This window comes from Lissotriton vulgaris, chromosome 3_2 (genome assembly GCF_964263255.1).
Source record: "Lissotriton vulgaris chromosome 3_2, aLisVul1.2, whole genome shotgun sequence".
In the NCBI taxonomy this organism is placed as follows: Eukaryota; Metazoa; Chordata; class Amphibia; order Caudata; family Salamandridae; genus Lissotriton; species Lissotriton vulgaris.
Genome location: NC_141690.1, coordinates 220,377,811 through 220,390,715, shown reverse-complemented (window position 1 = coordinate 220,390,715; position 12,905 = coordinate 220,377,811).

Here is a 12,905-nt window from a genome sequence, read left to right as displayed (position 1 = left end):
ATGTGTTGGCTGGTCTAAAAGAAGGTCCAGATTATGGATGAAGGATAATTAGTTTATTTCGAGTGATGTAAGTTAGTGAGTGAGTAAGTAAACTGAGCTTTTAAAGCACCTGGTTACCCTGACCAGTGTATCCCTGCGCTAAAGTATTGTCCCCCCAGCTTCCTACGCCATCATAGCCTCCCGCACCCGGACCCTCTATAAACCTATCCCCTGGGAAATAAGTGTGTTTTCAGTTCTTTGCGGAAAATCACCTCTGAGGTTTCAAGACGGAGCCTAAGGGGTAGGCTGTTCCACAGTCGGGCTGCCAGAAACCGGAAGACCGCCCTCCCATTCTTGCTCTTTTGATTTTGGGAACCTGCACTAAACCCGCCCCATTAGATCTCAGTTGTCGAGTTTGGATATGGGATGTTAGGAGATTAAGAAGAAAGCGGGGTTCTTTCCCCTGTGTAATCCGATGACTGGCACAGAGGGCCTTGAACTACACACGCTCCTTAATTGGCAGCCAGTGTAGCGTCTCCAGCGCTTTTTTAGAAGGGGGCTCTCTTAGGCAGCATCAACACCAGCCGGCCGGTTGCATTCTGAATACGCTGTGGTCTCTAGAGGCATCTCACATTAGCTCCCAGATAAAGGGCATTCCCATAGTCCAGCCTTGAGGTGACCAAGGCATGGTCTAATGATTTCCTAGCTGTTATCGGGAGTAGATCCAGAGTCTTTCTGAGGCCATGCAGAATCCCAAAACAGGTACCCGCAACCCATCTGGTATGGTAGTCAAATGAGATTTTGGAGTCAATCCAGATCCCCAGGTTCCTAACTTGTTCACTAGGTGTGGGAAGTGGCCCAAGCATCTGAGGCCACAAAGCTGAGGTCCAGACTGACGGCGCCTTTCCCACAATCAGCACCTCAGTTTTATCACCGTTTAATCTGAGGCAATTGCTAGCCATCCAAGCCAAAAGGTCTTGTACACAGGACGTGAAATTGCTGGCTGCACTCGCAGCTGGCTGCGCTAAGGCCACAACCAACTGAGTGTCATTGGCATATGTCACAACTTCCACCCCATATGTCTCAGTTATTGCAGCCACAGGCGCCATATACAGGTTAAAAAGGGTCGGGCTGAGGCTAGACCATTGAGAAACCACTTGATTCAGGCTTATGGCTTCCGACCTATAGGCCCCTTGTGCTACTTGGAAGCTGCTGCCTTGAAGAAACGATTCCAGCCATTCCCATGCCGTCCCTGCCACTCCACCCCTCCTTAGACACTGCAGCAGAGTGTGATGAGCCACAGTGTCAAAGGCGGCACTTAAATCAAGTAGAATCAGTGCCGCTGTTTGACCTGCATCTAAGCATGGGCGAATTTTGCGGATCTCGCGTTCGCGAATTTTGCGGATTTGCGGATTCGCAACCCGCAAAATCCGCGAATTCCCGCGAATTTGCGGATTTTTTTTTTTTTGTGTTCGCCCGTGTTTCTGCCAGTTTGCGAGGGTTTTTACAATTTCGCAATTTGCGAACTTACCTGTCGGGTCGCAAGTTTTGCGAACTTGTTGTTTCTACATGTCCAGCCTGTTTGGGACACTCTTCTTCATCACTGCCACTCTCTGTCACCACTGCCACTCTCTGACTACTCATGCCACCCTCTGGCCCACCCATGCCACCCTCTGTTTCATCACCACACCCTCTGGTTGTCCAGTGTACATTATTTTCGGCAAAGCAAAGCACACCTTCCCTGCCTCAAGTGACCTGAATTAATTTGGGGCTGATTAATGTGTCACAGAATATTTTTTTAGCTGGCACCTGCTTCCTTAGTGCGCCCTGATTAGTGATCTTTTGCACTTGCTAAGTGCTTTCATTGTTGCAAAATTAGTTACAACACCTGCCCTGCCCCAACTGACAATAATGAATTAGGGGCTAATTAATGTGTCACTGAAAGAATTTAAAGTTCCAGCCTGGCACCTGCTTGTCTGCTCCTTTAGCTGTAAATCAGGACCTTTGTGGCATACAGTTAAGGTCAGAGCAGGGTCACACAAAATAGTTGCAAGCAGGCAACCGAATTCTGGAGGGCCCCCTCAGGAAGCACTACAAAGAATCGTTACAAATCATGAGGTTGACCTTTTGCACCTGCTCATTGCTTTTGCTGAAATCCTTTTTCGGTTTTTTTCGCGCTATTCGCGGGGCGCGGCGTCGTGCGAAACCGACCGCGGAAGCCGCCAATTCGTGCGAATGAGCATTTTATTTTTTTTGCGGCTTGTTGTTTCGCGAGTTTTTTTGCAGTATTCGCGAGCCGCTTGCAGCGCAACACGCGAATTTACCCCAAGGTCGAGTACGGGCGCGGCCATTTTGTTTCCGTGACGTATTTCCGTTTCCGCCCGCTATGTATAATCTCGCGCAGTAAGCGCATTGCGAGTAGAGGTTCGCACGAGATCGCGCGGGAAATCTACAGGTTCGCACGAGATCGCGAGAAAAATCTCGCGCGAACTTTCTTTCGCGCTCGAGAACGGGCGCCGGCCATCTTGTTTTTCATTCATTTCCTGTGTCTGGGCATGGTGTTTAATCCTCTTGGTATCTTTGCCATCCTTTGCTTGTTTTCAGTTTTTTTTTTACGATTTTGCTTCTTATCTATCCCTCTCTTTTCCTAGCTGTATATTTTTGTCTTTTCTGCTATTTTTCTTTACTTTTAAACTACTTTTTTAAACTCTTTTCTTTTCTTCTTCCCTATCCTATTCTTTCTTAATTTTCTACTTCTTCCTACCTTACCTGCCCAGACCATGGTCAAGCCAGGCGCCGTGAAGCTGCCCAGGCACTTGAGGGCCGCAGCGGCGGCGGGGAGTAGTGCTGGACCCAGTGGCAGGACAGCATGCGGGAGATTGAGGGGGGAGCAGGTGACGCGACAGGAGATATTCAGCCCGGAGGAAGTGGGCGCGCTGGTCTACTTCATGCAGCGCCGCCTGCCCAGGACCATTGCGGGAGGCGGCAGGATCGCGGCCGGCGGCTACAACATGCGGGAGCGCCGGAAGCGGTGGGAGAAGGTGTGCTGGGCCATATCCCACCTCTACGGGGTCCAGCGCACCTACAGCCAGGTCACCCATCGCTGGACGGACCTCCTGGACCGCGAGCGCGACCTGCTGGACCAGCTCGGCTTGGAGATCCCCGGGCTTGGTGAGTAGTAGTAGCCATTTAATCACTCACTACTATGATGTTTTCTCCTGCTCTGTGTTGTTGTATTGCAAATATTTGTTTTTTACATGGAGCAAGCCAATAATGCCGCTGATGACGATTACATTGTAGTTAAATTATATTTCAAAATCTTCTGTGCATTTCAGGTGCACTGCTCTCCTTCTCAGTGGCGTTGCTACTATGCTTATTTGTTTTCTATTTCGTGGTCTCATTGGCCTGAGTAACTATTATGTATGAGTGTACTTTACAGAACTGCGTAATGCTAGACACTAGGGGGCAGATTACATTTACAAGCCCCTTGCGCCACGTTTACGTTGCCTTGCGTGACGCAACAGCGGCATAAACGTGCCGCATCCCTGCGAGTCATTTACAGCATGACGCATCTAGGGAGATGCGTCACGTTATAAAGCCATGGGCCTGCACCACAATGGGTGCGTTCCTAGTACGCAGGGTGGGCGGTCTAGCGGCTGTGCGCCTCGCAAAATTGCCTGCGTGAAATGTACAAGATTTAACGCAGGCACTTCTGCGACGCTGCTACGTCAATTCAATTCCTTATGTCTGCTCGAAGCAGGCGAAAGGACTGACACAGCATGTTAAGTATTGGGTGGCCCTGAGCATTACTGGAGTTGCATTGCGTTGGCGACGTGACTCCAGCGATGCGCCGCTCTTACGTGACGAGATGCGTCACGCAAGTGCCTACCCTTGCGCCAGGGCGCGCCGCATTGTAAATGAGGCACATCTGCCGTGTCGCAAGGGTAGTTTTGCGTGACGCATTTGATCTGGCGCATCTCTGGAGATGCGCCAGAACGCGTAAGTAAGTATGCCCCTAAGGGGCAGAATTGCAATTACCGTCGCATCCCTGCAAAGTAGCAGGGATGCGCCATTAATTGTGCGGCCCGCTACCACCACCAAACATGGTGCGCCGTATTTGCAATGCGGCGCACCATGGGCCCAAAACGTCACCGAAGCTTTACTGCTGTAGTTGCGTCGCAACGATGGCGCAGCTCCATCAATGCTCTGGGGTACCCTATCTCCCCAATGCTGGGTCAAGCCGTACGTCTGCTTCAAGCAGGTGCAGGGTTTGTGTGACGCATCATTGTCCTAAAGGTGACTGATTGATATTTTGTAGATTTCCCTCAGCCACTATTAGGATGTGTTCCAGCGCAGGAATGCCCTCCCTTGCGCCGGAACGCCCCCTGATGGCGCAGGGCTTTATAACGGGATGCATCTCCCAAATGCGTCACGTTGTTATAATATTATACGCCGCACCATGGCGCCCTTTTTTGTTTAGCTGCTGCGTCACAAAAGTCACGCAAGAACGGCGCAAAAGAGCCGCAAGGGCTTAAATCTGCCCCTTCCTTTGTAACCCTGACAATAAGAAAAATAGTGGCGGTGGATTGATAGTTTGACTATTTAAATGACTGGTAATGTAGCAGGCAACTGTTAGTGTTGTCACTGATCTGACTGAAATCACAATGGAGTTTGTCTGTCACTTTGCGTCTTGCCTGCGGACTGCTGCCTGCCAGTCCTAGGTGAACGTTTCAGTACTTTGTTTAGTGAGTTACGTGACTTTCGAAGTCACAGGTCCGCAAATAAATGAAAAGTAACCATAATCAATATAATTTCGCGGAAATATTTTGTTATTGTTCTTTTGAAATGTTTGATTTGGTTGACATTGACAAGCAACAATCATCCATGTTTTCTGTTCTTTCTTTCATGTTGTACGTCAGCTCCCCCCAGGGGCGAGAGGAGGACACAGGAGCAGCAGGCGGCGGATGCTGTTCAACAGGGCCAGGATCGGGCAGGCGAGGGCTCCTCTGCTGGCCCCAGTAAGTTTTCATTTTAGACTAGTACCTATTTTTCCTAGCGTTCCTCATTTGACTTTTTTCAAAATTGTCTTTGCTCTTCTTGTAGACTGTATCTAAATTCTTATCCTGCCTCTACTATGACTCCCTGTGGTATTACTAGATTATTCTTATTAGTCTGTCTGTGTAGCTAACTAAGATTGCACGGTTGGCGAAACTCCCATGATTCTAGTCAGCAATAGCTCTATCAACTTAGTGCAGTCCTCTGGGATTGTCCATAATGTCTTTTGAAGTGTTCTATCTGGACTCATGCTTGCAAAAATTGCAAAACCTTTCGCTCAGTCACTCTAGTCTGGACCAAAAAACACAGATTGTATTTAAGTTTAAAAGCTTTATTAAAAGTAAACACATTTATTAAAATCAAGTCATAATAAAACTAAACGTTTAACTGATAATGGAAAAGTGGTTAGTGCTGACGATTAATTGAAGACATTTCTTGTGGTCGAGCCGAGCTCTCACCTGGTTTCAACTTGATCTTGTTGTTAGAAGTCCATCTTCTGTCTGTGTGGAGAAAAATGGTGCGTGTTAAAAAAACAGCCTTCATCAGTTGTGCCAAAAAGTGCAGCAAGACAACCTTCCCTGGAAAAAGGGACATTTTTTTTTTTAACTTTAACGTAGACAGTCACAAATTACATTGTTTTCACATGTCTTCATTCCTAGACCAAATACTAGTGACTAGTGAGTGCTTTATTCTAACATTCTTAAATGTACTTTGTAGGTGGAACATCTGGTGGCGGGGCCAGTGTGGAGGTGGTGGTGCTCGACACGGAGGCGGAGGGCGATTCTTCAGGGGAGGAGGCGGCGGCTGTGAGAGTTGAGACGGTGGTGGTGGCGGCCAGAGGTAAGCTCTTATATATTCCTTACTTATTGAGATTGAAGACTAGCTGGGAAGGCAAGAATATGAGATGCATGGCTGGGTGAATGATGAAGCAATGATGGGTGGAAGGACAACAGCCTGGGTGGGTGACACAGAAACTGTATGTGTCCATATACCTGGATCATGCTACTATCTGACTCTTAGATAGCATATGTGTATCTAGAGCAGGGGTACTCCTAGTACGGCCCGCGGGCCGGTGGTGGCCCGGCAAGCCTTCCTTGGCGGTGCGCAGACCTTGCAGACAATCACTGCTCCCCCGGCCCCCACAGAGCAGAGGCTTTTTTGTATTTCACCTGTTAGCGCCCCTGCATCTCCACTCTGACAATCACTGCTCCCCCGGCCCCCACAGAGCAGAGTGGAGATGCAAGGCCACAAAGAGGTGAAATAGAACAAAGCCTCTGCTCTGTGGGGCCGGGCAAGCAGTCATTGTCAGGGTGGAGAAGCAGGGGCGCTAAAACAAACAAAGCCTCAATAATATGTTAATGGTCTTTTAAAGACCTGTTAAGTACTTTGGTGTTGTTGTCTGTGTGTGCGCGTTGAGGAAGCGGTCTCAACCCGGGCTGAAGGCTGACACAGATAGACACACACACAGTGAGATGACAGAGGGGGAGGGAGAGGGAGGGCAGGAGGGAGAGAGAGATGGAGGGAGGGCAGGAGGGAGAGCAGGAGGGAGAGAGATGTATGTAAATGCTGGGTCTGGTGGCTCAGTGGATGAGGGCATCTGCTGCAGGGACCTGTGTGCAACCTCATGGTCACAAGTTATCGTTTTGCTTTAGCCCCGCCCCCTCTGACTCCGCCCCCACCAGTGCGGCCCTCGGCCCCAAACTACACTGTAAATGTAGCCCCTGAGAGAAAGTTTGTGAGTACCCATGATCTAGAGAGAGTAGACGGTCAGTGGATGAACTAAGTGTAACTTTGAAGAGCATGTAACACTGCACCCGCACGTCCGTTCCAGTGTAGGAAAGGCAAGGAAAAGAACTTTTAATTTTGTCCAAATACTACCATAAATAGTAGCAGTAGTTTGTATTGCAAGCACTGCATAGATCCGGTTATTATGGTGGCCACTCCCTACCTCTCTTAATAAGTTTAGTAGTACTCAGTCATTCATGTGTGGATGTATCACTGGTCACTCAATAAAAAGCAAAGCACCTAAAGTCATCCCATATATAAGCAAAAACATCCCATGTGAAGTGATAGATAATCAGATTATTTATCTTCTTCAATTTTCCATTTCTAGTACTCATTTCCACTGTAGGGTGAAAGTTAAATTAATTAAGCAGTAGCCCTTGAGTTGTAACAGAGTATTCTCAGTGCCACCCGTAATAGAAAAGTAAGAGCTTCACCACCTGCATGTACTGGACGGGTACAGTAACGCAACGGCAACGCAAGTCTAGGTCACTCCTCATGGCGTGCGTCTCTTTTTCTCGGGTGCAAGTTTACTGCGCTGGCATTATGCCGGCTTGCAGAAAATAACGTACCAAATTTCCAAAACAAGAGATAAGAAGAAGAATAAGACTGGTGTACTTTCATAGTCGACTCCAATGGAAGTCCACAGTGCTCGTAGAATTTGTTCCTTAAACTCCCACTAATGTTAGAGCAAGGATGAAGAAGTGTGAGGTTAGATAGATACTGGCCTCAATAGTTATGTAATGCGCTTGCAAGTTGCTAGTTGTACTGCAACACAAATTTCTGCTGAATGATTGAGTTAATCTTAAAGAGCATTGGTTACAGACTATGTCTTTCTTTCTTCATATAGGTTCTCCTTCCAAACGAACAAGGAGGAAGGAGCTGGCTAGAGCGGCCCGGCAACGGAGGATCGAGGCCACTGTTGCGGAATATCGGCGGCTGGTGGCCCTGGAGGACGTGGAAAGTGTGCAGTCGACAACTACAACAACGTCGTCTGCATCGGCCTCCGTGGCCCCACGGGCTGCCACCCAGCACAGTGGTCCACCCAGACTGAGCCGGGCTGCCAAAGGCAAACGCCACCGCCGAGCAGCAAGGCCAACAGCTGCCTCTCACAGGCATTGCACCTGCAAGGCAGTGAAGGCACGCCTGCGCCGCACTACCCTGATGGTGTCCCGCCTTCAGCAGGAGCTCGCCTTGCTCCGCGAGGAGAATGATGCCCTGGCCCAAAAAGTTAACAGCATCCACCCATAGTGTCCCTTGCCCCTTTTTTAGAGACTTTTGGGGGGTGGGAATTGGGAGTTGGGTTTTTGGGGACTTTTGAAGGACAATCGTTGGGGTTAGGGAGGGTCTTGCGGGAGATTATTTTGTTAGGGATATAAATATACTTTTTCAAACTTTATCTGAGCATACCTGTTTTTTACTGCTTGCCTGGTGGGTGGGGGTTTAACGTTGACTGTTTTCCTGAAAGTTTAGTTCCATTTTCTTCCTTTAAGTGTAAATGCCCAAATGTTTTCAACACTAAGTGCCTCTCACAGACTAAGTGAAGTGAATCCAAGAGTCCTAGGACTTTAGTAGTACTACCTTCAGTCTCTCGTCTCTCGTACTAATACTCCATTATACCCCCAAACCACCAAACGCTTATCTTACCTGTAATTTGTGTTTGAAAGTAGGGCTAGACCCAGGGCTGGCTCCACGGGAAACACCGAATAACGTTGGCAATCTTGGTCGGATAAAATTTCCTCATAGCGGTGGTACTAGTGGTGTGACACAGTGGCAGTTGCATGCCTATGAAAAAAAAGAAAATGAAATCTGGTTTGTCCTCCTGAGCAATTCAACGGTACAACTGAGAATATAGCAGGTGACAGAAGTACAGTAGAGCAGTGCCACATTGTAGCCTAAGAAATGGTAAAGTATAAGTACTAATTCGGTTGAAGTTCTTTCACATTAGCAATGGTTCTTTGTCAAGCAGAGTAAGAATATATCCTCGGATTTCTTCACCAGCCTGTTGCTATCACCTTATCCTCCCCACCCAGCAAGTGTGTGGATTTATTGCTGTAATAATAATTTAGTCACACATCAATCAAAACCACACAGCCCGGGGGAAGAGGGTTAGGGTTTGAAAAATGGATGGGTACGGGGGTTTTTGGGAAAGGTTTTGGGAGACAAGAAAAAATAGCACAGCATAGACAAACTATTGTGAACATAAACAAATCTTTGGGTACAAACCTATCCATCAATCTTTGAAAGTGCATGCACTACTGCATGCATGTCAGTGAAAAGTAAGTAGTACATTCGACAACTGTGGAAAGAAAGAATGCGACAGTACAGGGCCTGTGTGGAATTATTGATAACGATATTCAACATAAGGTCTCTGTAGCCAGATACCCGAGAGCCTTGCTGGTCACTATAAATCCATTCACAACAACACTCAATGGGGTTGGTCTGGAAGGTGTCAGGTTTACTCCCCGTGATCCAGTCGATGCAAATATGGTTCCACCTCCAAATGTCACCAACACCCAGAAGTGTAAACACAGGGTGTTCGAGCCATTAGGCGGGGGAGAAAAATAACAAACTAAAATAAAAAATGTGGGATGGGTAAAGGTAGGGTCAGCAGGGAAAGGATACCTGTAACAGAAGACAAGACAGGCATCAGTGAAGTGCTGTCCTAACATACAAGGGTACTCTCATATAGTCTCACTAAATAACCAAGGAAGTAGACAAGTACCTGAGCACCAAGAAAACATGACCTTGGATAGGAAATACTATAGCCCTTCTGCCACAATCTGTGAGGAAGGCCTAAGAAACACATAAACATATAGTTAACGAACACACTCCTGTCGCACCAAACACACTCGCGTTATACTAAGACATCAAACCCACTACTCACAACATACCACAAACATGGTAGAGGACTCAATGTACAAAGGGGGTTCCAAATAGTCAAAGCAAAGATGTATGGTCCAACAAAAAGGAAGAGGGAAACGGTAGTGTGTAGGAAGCAAGAACTACAACACTGCGCTCTCTAAGTAATGACCCAGTAGAGAATCTTTGGTGAAGGTCAAACAGAAAAACGTAGTTGCTGTTGCGACCACCACTGAATTCTGCCAACAACACACCCCACGGTGCACTACACAAAGAGAACTGGGGTAGCCTGTAGTTACCTCACTACATGCCCAGTTATGGAGGTCCTTTGAAATACACAGTTATACAACGGAGACGCGTAGTTGTCCTTACTACCGCGCTCCGTTTTAATAGTACAAAAACGATCCCCGATGTGAACGCTAACACGTGGTATAGACCGCCACTGTGCTCCGCCACACACAATTCAACCAAACAGGAATTCATCAAAGCTAGAATTCTGTTAGAAAACAGTCACAGAACCTCCCTTAACAATCCGTTCAGGCAGTAATCAGCTGACCGCACGGGCGGCCGAAGAGTTTAGAGCGGCTTTACCTGAAGACGCGTGAAGTCCGTCTACCGCCAAGGACAGAACACGGAAGCGCTCCCCACTGAGCCTCAGGGGGGGGGGGGGGGGGGAAGGTGATAGTCCACAGGAGACACGATAGAAAAGCATGCAGAGCGTCCGCTCTCATGCCGGTGCAGAACAGAAACCAGAATAACGCGCAACAGGAAGCGCGTCTGTTCCCCAGATAAACTTCCTGCAAGTCTCCCGCCTACTCATGGGAAATGTAGTTTCATAGTACGGTAGGCGCTTAGGGGCTGCGTAACCTGACAGAAGGTATAGTAGATAGAAAAGGAGAAATTGCTTTTTTTCTAGGTGTCCCCTCACTCACCAGGGTTGCCCCTTGGTGACATGCTTCATCATTGGGGCCATCCCAGTCCTCTACGGCCTGGGGCGTGCTGCGACTTGCGAATTACGTAGGAGCACTTACAAATGACTATGTGTGGTGCAGATGTGATAGTGGAGTGGACTAAGTGATGTGTTAAGGGATCAATTTAGAAGCCTAGAGAGAGCCAAGAAATGCAGTCACAGTCAGAGAAAAAGGCAAGGGATACTGTATGTATGTGGTTGTAGTGGTCCTGTTGGAAGTGGTAAGTAAGTTGCCTGCAGAAAAAAAATCCTCCTATTAGCGGCATTCCTCCATTGCAGCCGACGCTTCGTCCATCGATGTTGGTCACCAGAAGACACCCTGTAAAAAAAAGCACAGCATAGACAAACAATTGAACATAAACAATTCTTTGGGTACAAACCTATCCATCAATCTTTGAAAGTGCATGCACTACTGCATGCATGTCAGTGAAAAGTAAGTAGTACATTCGACAACTGTGGAAGAAAGAATGCAACAGTAAAGGGCCTATGTGTAAATTATTGATAACGATATTCAACATAAGGTCTCTGTAGCCAGATACCCGAGAGCCTTGCTGGTCACTATAAATCCATTCACAACAACACTCAGTGGGGTTGGTCTGGAAGGTATAGTAGATAGAAAAGGAGAAATTGCTTTTTTTCTAGGTGTCCCCTCACTCACCAGTGTTGCCCCTTGGTGACATGCTTCATCATTGGGGCCATCCCAGTCCTCTACGGCCTGGGGCGTGCTGCGACTTGCGAATTACGTAGGAGCACTTACAAATGACTATGTGTGGTGCAGATGTGATAGTGGAGTGGACTAAGTGATGTGTTAAGGGATCAATGTAGAAGCCGAGAGAGAGCCAAGAAATGCAGTCACAGTTAGAGAAAAAGGCAAGGGATACTGTATCTATGTGGTTGTAGTGGTCCTGTTGGAAGTGGTAAGTAAGTTGCCTGCAGAAAAAAATCCTCCTATTAGCGGCACTCCTCCATTGCAGCCGACGCCTCGTCCATCGATGTTGGTCACCAGAAGACACCCTGTCCACTGCCTGCTTGATGCTGAATTGTGGCTCGCTACTGTGAAGCCTGACTCCATCCTTTTTTCCCCATTGCAGAGACTGAAACCCGGCCTGTAATTATTCAACGAAAAACAGGGAGTGATATAATATTACAACACCACTGATAAATAAATATAAGGTATGTAGGCTGTGGAGTGCAAAAAGTCACAATTTGATTTTCCTAGTAGACAGTACAATATTTTTGAAAGTGCGTACTCTGAGTCACCTTTTGAAGGATAAATAAGTATGGGCAAATTAATGTAGCGGATCTTGCCCCTCAAGCTAGGTGTACTGTAAACTGTGTTTTAGAACAAAATTAGATCTTCCTAGCAGTGCTCCCACCCAGACCCTTACTAAAGCCAGTCGCAAAAATGTAGAAGACCCCCAATCAAATCTCAAAAAACAAGGCCTAGCAGAAAACTGGTGACAAAACTTACTTTGAAAGTAAAAGTAGGCCGAAGTACCCCCTTCCTAATTACCCATTACCCACCGTGGATTGCATTCAAACCACTTGCAAGCAACCAAGCAAAAGTAGCCATAGCCAGCATCGCTCCAAGACTCGAAATCCCCCCCACTCAAACACATGCAATAGAAATACTGCTAACCCTAACGAACCCTAAGTTAAGAATAGTGGCAAAGGCTTTCTTTAACTATGCCAAATCCCCCCTTTCCCACCATGGATTTTCTTCAAATGACTTGCAACCAAAATTACACATTCTCACGAGTGCTCTAAGACCCCAGAACTCAGTTGGAAAAATCTAGAACACCCCGAAACACATGCAATCCTGCTGCTAGGGCTAACCCTAACGAACCCTAAGTTACAAAAAGTGCCAAAACTAAAGGCTTTTCCGCGCGGATTTTGTCCCAACCACTTCTACCCGGTATTAGACCTTCCCAGGAATGCCCCAAGACCCGGCAACCCACCCGCCAAGAAGCATAACACCCCCAAACAGGCCAAAAGCAAAATCTCATACTTGCAATATTTCTGGGCCTTCGGTCCAAACGCGCTGCGTAGCTAGGCCATAAGTCGGGGTTGGCACGACGGATTTCCTGAAAAGCAAATGCAATCAAGATTAGAGTGTCCCAGCAATGCTCCCAGACCACGAAACTCACCCACAAACAGACGGAACCCCCCCTAAGAGCACCTCAAAGGCAAGCAAGTCATCAAAAACACAAAAAAAATTCCGCCTGGGATTTGGTCCAAAACACTTTTATCCGGTATT